At 58.0% G+C, this 5,100-nt stretch overlaps 2 non-coding genes and 1 pseudogene across 2 annotated transcripts; all 3 read left to right on the forward strand.

Moving 5' to 3' along the window:
* Positions 1 to 1,808: 1,808 nt before the first annotated feature.
* Positions 1,809 to 3,717, forward strand: LOC126476916 (small subunit ribosomal RNA). Its single transcript, XR_007587348.1, has one exon. It is a non-coding gene; the product is annotated as a small subunit ribosomal RNA (ribosomal RNA).
* A 351-nt stretch (positions 3,718 to 4,068) lies between these two features.
* On the forward strand, positions 4,069 to 4,223 carry LOC126476313 (5.8S ribosomal RNA). The gene has a single exon (XR_007586864.1). It is a non-coding gene; the product is annotated as a 5.8S ribosomal RNA (ribosomal RNA).
* A 188-nt stretch (positions 4,224 to 4,411) lies between these two features.
* The window catches only part of LOC126475549 (large subunit ribosomal RNA), a 4,814-nt pseudogene continuing 4,125 nt past the window's right edge, over positions 4,412 to 5,100 (forward strand).

Consider the following 5,100-nt stretch of genomic DNA (forward strand, 5'->3'; position numbering starts at 1 on the left):
ACCTGCTCTGTAATTGTTATGCAACCCGTTAAATTGGTGTAGTGTTGCCTAACCGCAACCCTCGCAATATAGTTCCCTACTCGCACTGCCCGGTCCCCTGTGTATCGCGTCATGTTAAACACCTTGCAGGTGTTGCTGACTTTCCACATGCTCCTGCTATACACTGTAGTGTGGATAGCAGCAGGACGTACATGCCGCCCCCCCCCCCTTCCCCCCTGCCTTCGCAAGCTGGTCGGTGAGAAGTTTGCATGTTCAATGCCCTTCGCATGCCGACGTACTCAGCCTACGTTGTGGTACGGCCTGTCACCTGTCCGCCGATGTACGCAAAACCCACAAACTGTACTGCACATTGGTCCGTATGTACTGAATGATACATCGTGGCACATGTGACCGTATGACGACTGCGCCTAGCAACGGCGGACCATACAGTCCAAATATTGTGCACGCAGCTACGTGTCGTCTCCCTATAAGAGCTGGATTGCAGTGTGGTACGCCATACAGACGTGTGGGAGGAACGGACGCCCTGGATGGCGATCAGCATGAGCAGTCTGTTGATGTAGTGGAGCGTGTATTCGGACGTAGTCGTCTCTTCTCACACACCGTGATAGCATGTTGCACCGCGTTCCACATCTGCGACATGCTGCAGAGGCGGGCTGACAGTCGTTCGCGCAATGGACACCGCATACGTACGGGGTCTACCTTCCACGTGTTCTCTAGGCGTGCACATGTTGTTGCGTCTATGTGGGCAGACGTAGTGTGTTGTGACACCTGACACAGGCATGCAATACTCGTTGCAAATGGCGATGGACGTGTACGTTTGCTGGTGACGTTACGCAAATGAACAACTGGTAACCCGTTGTGGTGCGGTTGTTCTCGCTAGAGGTGAATCAGTGTTGGCGACGATCGGTCGAGCTATTAACCGGTTGTTTCAGGGAGACCCACCATGCCCACGAACGTGAAAGGGGACCCACCATGCCCACGAACGTGAAAGGGGATCTGGGTGTGAGGCGATACGCGGCGGTGGCTGGGTGGGACCGTCCCCGGCCGGTGAGGGGGGGCCGCCCGGCGTGCTGGCAGCGCGGTGCGTGGGCGCACGCGCCACAGCCGGCTGGTGGGGGCGGCCAGTGGCAGGCGCGCCGGCCGACGGACGCGGCAGGCGGCGCAGCTGCGCGCCGGCGCCCCCTGCTCGCGGCGCCTTGCGGCCAAAGTAGGTCCTCGCGGGCCCGGTGCGAAGCGCGGTGGCCATCTGCAGTGTGCTGGTCCGATTGAGGACTTTGTGCGCTGAGGATGCGCCGCCGCCCGGCGCTCGGCGCCGCGACGCCGTCTGCTGCTCGGTCGCCCCAGCGGTTCTCGCAGGTGGTTTGTATCGCAGCTGTGCGGACGTGTTGGCGCGTGCGCTGTGCTGGGAGAGTTCGCTTCGGCACCCAAGTGGGGCTTTTGTCCTTCTGTGGCGCTGGCGTTGGAGCTGCCGGTCACCGTAGGTGGCGCGTGTTGTCTCCCGCCGGCAATGCCACGACAGCACGCTCCCGGGCCTCTGTCGGCAGCGGCAAGCTCAGTTGGGAGCACGGGTGGTCGCACCTAAAGCGTCTACTCGCCTAACTCCGGGCGATTGCGCCTCTCTCGAACCCGACCAAGTACTTAGGACGGCGCTGCGCGCCGCCGGGACCTGAGAGGGTTTCGAGGTGTGTTGTGCAGGGGAGCTCAGCCTCCTCCTGTTTGCAGAATAATTGAGCGGACGCTTGCGTGTTCGCGCGGGCCCCCGGGACACACTCCCGGGCGGCCGGCTGCTCAGCTCTAGTTGACGCAGCTCCCTGGTTGATCCTGCCAGTAGTCATATGCTTGTCTCAAAGATTAAGCCATGCATGTCTCAGTACAAGCCGCATTAAGGTGAAACCGCGAATGGCTCATTAAATCAGTTATGGTTCCTTAGATCGTACCCACGTTACTTGGATAACTGTGGTAATTCTAGAGCTAATACATGCAAACAGAGTCCCGACCAGAGATGGAAGGGACGCTTTTATTAGATCAAAACCAATCGGTCGGCTCGTCCGGTCCGTTTGCCTTGGTGACTCTGAATAACTTTGGGCTGATCGCACGGTCCTCGTACCGGCGACGCATCTTTCAAATGTCTGCCTTATCAACTGTCGATGGTAGGTTCTGCGCCTACCATGGTTGTAACGGGTAACGGGGAATCAGGGTTCGATTCCGGAGAGGGAGCCTGAGAAACGGCTACCACATCCAAGGAAGGCAGCAGGCGCGCAAATTACCCACTCCCGGCACGGGGAGGTAGTGACGAAAAATAACGATACGGGACTCATCCGAGGCCCCGTAATCGGAATGAGTACACTTTAAATCCTTTAACGAGTATCTATTGGAGGGCAAGTCTGGTGCCAGCAGCCGCGGTAATTCCAGCTCCAATAGCGTATATTAAAGTTGTTGCGGTTAAAAAGCTCGTAGTTGGATTTGTGTCCCACGCTGTTGGTTCACCGCCCGTCGGTGTTTAACTGGCATGTATCGTGGGACGTCCTGCCGGTGGGGCGAGCCGAAGGCGTGCGACCGCCTCGTGCGTGCTCGTGCGTCCCGAGGCGGACCCCGTTGAAATCCTACCAGGGTGCTCTTTATTGAGTGTCTCGGTGGGCCGGCACGTTTACTTTGAACAAATTAGAGTGCTTAAAGCAGGCAAGCCCGCCTGAATACTGTGTGCATGGAATAATGGAATAGGACCTCGGTTCTATTTTGTTGGTTTTCGGAACCCGAGGTAATGATTAATAGGGACAGGCGGGGGCATTCGTATTGCGACGTTAGAGGTGAAATTCTTGGATCGTCGCAAGACGAACAGAAGCGAAAGCATTTGCCAAGTATGTTTTCATTAATCAAGAACGAAAGTTAGAGGTTCGAAGGCGATCAGATACCGCCCTAGTTCTAACCATAAACGATGCCAGCCAGCGATCCGCCGCAGTTCCTCCGATGACTCGGCGGGCAGCCTCCGGGAAACCAAAGCTTTTGGGTTCCGGGGGAAGTATGGTTGCAAAGCTGAAACTTAAAGGAATTGACGGAAGGGCACCACCAGGAGTGGAGCCTGCGGCTTAATTTGACTCAACACGGGAAACCTCACCAGGCCCGGACACCGGAAGGATTGACAGATTGATAGCTCTTTCTTGATTCGGTGGGTGGTGGTGCATGGCCGTTCTTAGTTGGTGGAGCGATTTGTCTGGTTAATTCCGATAACGAACGAGACTCTAGCCTGCTAACTAGTCGCGTGACATCCTTCGTGCTGTCAGCGATTACTTTTCTTCTTAGAGGGACAGGCGGCTTCTAGCCGCACGAGATTGAGCAATAACAGGTCTGTGATGCCCTTAGATGTTCTGGGCCGCACGCGCGCTACACTGAAGGAATCAGCGTGTCTTCCTAGGCCGAAAGGTCGGGGTAACCCGCTGAACCTCCTTCGTGCTAGGGATTGGGGCTTGCAATTGTTCCCCATGAACGAGGAATTCCCAGTAAGCGCGAGTCATAAGCTCGCGTTGATTACGTCCCTGCCCTTTGTACACACCGCCCGTCGCTACTACCGATTGAATGATTTAGTGAGGTCTTCGGACTGGTACGCGGCATTGACTCTGTCGTTGCCGATGCTACCGGAAAGATGACCAAACTTGATCATTTAGAGGAAGTAAAAGTCGTAACAAGGTTTCCGTTGGTGAACCTGCGGAAGGATCATTACCGACTAGACTGCATGTCTTTCGATGTGCGTGTCGTGTCGCGCAACACGCTACCTGTACGGCTCGCAGTAGCTGTGCGCCGCGTGCGGAACCACGCGTTCGTCTCAAAACTAACGGCAATGTTGTGTGGTACGAGCGCTGAAGCGCTGGAGCGGCTGGCCTGCGGCACCTGGCGCCTGGCGCCGGTTTTGAATGACTTTCGCCCGAGTGCCTGTCCGCTCCGGTGTGGAGCCGTACGACGCCCATCGGCCGTGAGGCCGTTGGACACTGAACGCTGGAACAGGGGCCGCCACACGCCTCAGTCCCGCCTATGCAACTGTCTTGAAGGAGATAGTGGAAACTACGAAAAGATCACCCAGGACGGTGGATCACTCGGCTCGTGGGTCGATGAAGAACGCAGCAAATTGCGCGTCGACATGTGAACTGCAGGACACATGAACATCGACGTTTCGAACGCACATTGCGGTCCATGGATTCCGTTCCCGGGCCACGTCTGGCTGAGGGTCGGCTACGTATACTGAAGCGCGCGGCGTTTGCCCCGCTTCGCAGACCTGGGAGTGTCGTGGCCGCCTGTGGGGCCGGCCGCGTCTCCTTAAACGTGCGATGCGCGCCCGTCGCCTGGCGGTTCGCATACCGGTACTTACTCGGTAGCGTGCACAGCCGGCTGGCGGTGTGGCGTGCGACACCTCGTACAACGACCTCAGAGCAGGCGAGACTACCCGCTGAATTTAAGCATATTACTAAGCGGAGGAAAAGAAACTAACAAGGATTCCCCCAGTAGCGGCGAGCGAACAGGGAAGAGTCCAGCACCGAACCCCGCAGGCTGCCGCCTGTCGTGGCATGTGGTGTTTGGGAGGGTCCACTACCCCGACGCCTCGCGCCGAGCCCAAGTCCAACTTGAATGAGGCCACGGCCCGTAGAGGGTGCCAGGCCCGTAGCGGCCGGTGCGAGCGTCGGCGGGACCTCTCCTTCGAGTCGGGTTGCTTGAGAGTGCAGCTCCAAGTGGGTGGTAAACTCCATCTGAGACTAAATATGACCACGAGACCGATAGCGAACAAGTACCGTGAGGGAAAGTTGAAAAGAACTTTGAAGAGAGAGTTCAAAAGTACGTGAAACCGTTCTGGGGTAAACGTGAGAAGTCCGAAAGGTCGAACGGGTGAGATTCACGCCCATCCGGCCACTGGCCTCCGCCCTCGGCAGATGGGGCCGGCCGCCTGCGCGGAGCAATCCGCGGCGGGGTCGTGTCCGGTTGCCTTTCCACTCGCCGCGGGGTGGGGCCGTTCCGGTGTGCGGTGGGCCGCACTTCTCCCCTAGTAGGACGTCGCGACCCGCTGGGTGCCGGCCTACGGCCCGGGTGCGCAGCCTGTCCTTCCGCGGGCCTCGG

This window comes from Schistocerca serialis, chromosome 4, assembly GCF_023864345.2.
Source record: "Schistocerca serialis cubense isolate TAMUIC-IGC-003099 chromosome 4, iqSchSeri2.2, whole genome shotgun sequence".
Lineage (NCBI taxonomy): Eukaryota > Metazoa > Arthropoda > Insecta > Orthoptera > Acrididae > Schistocerca > Schistocerca serialis.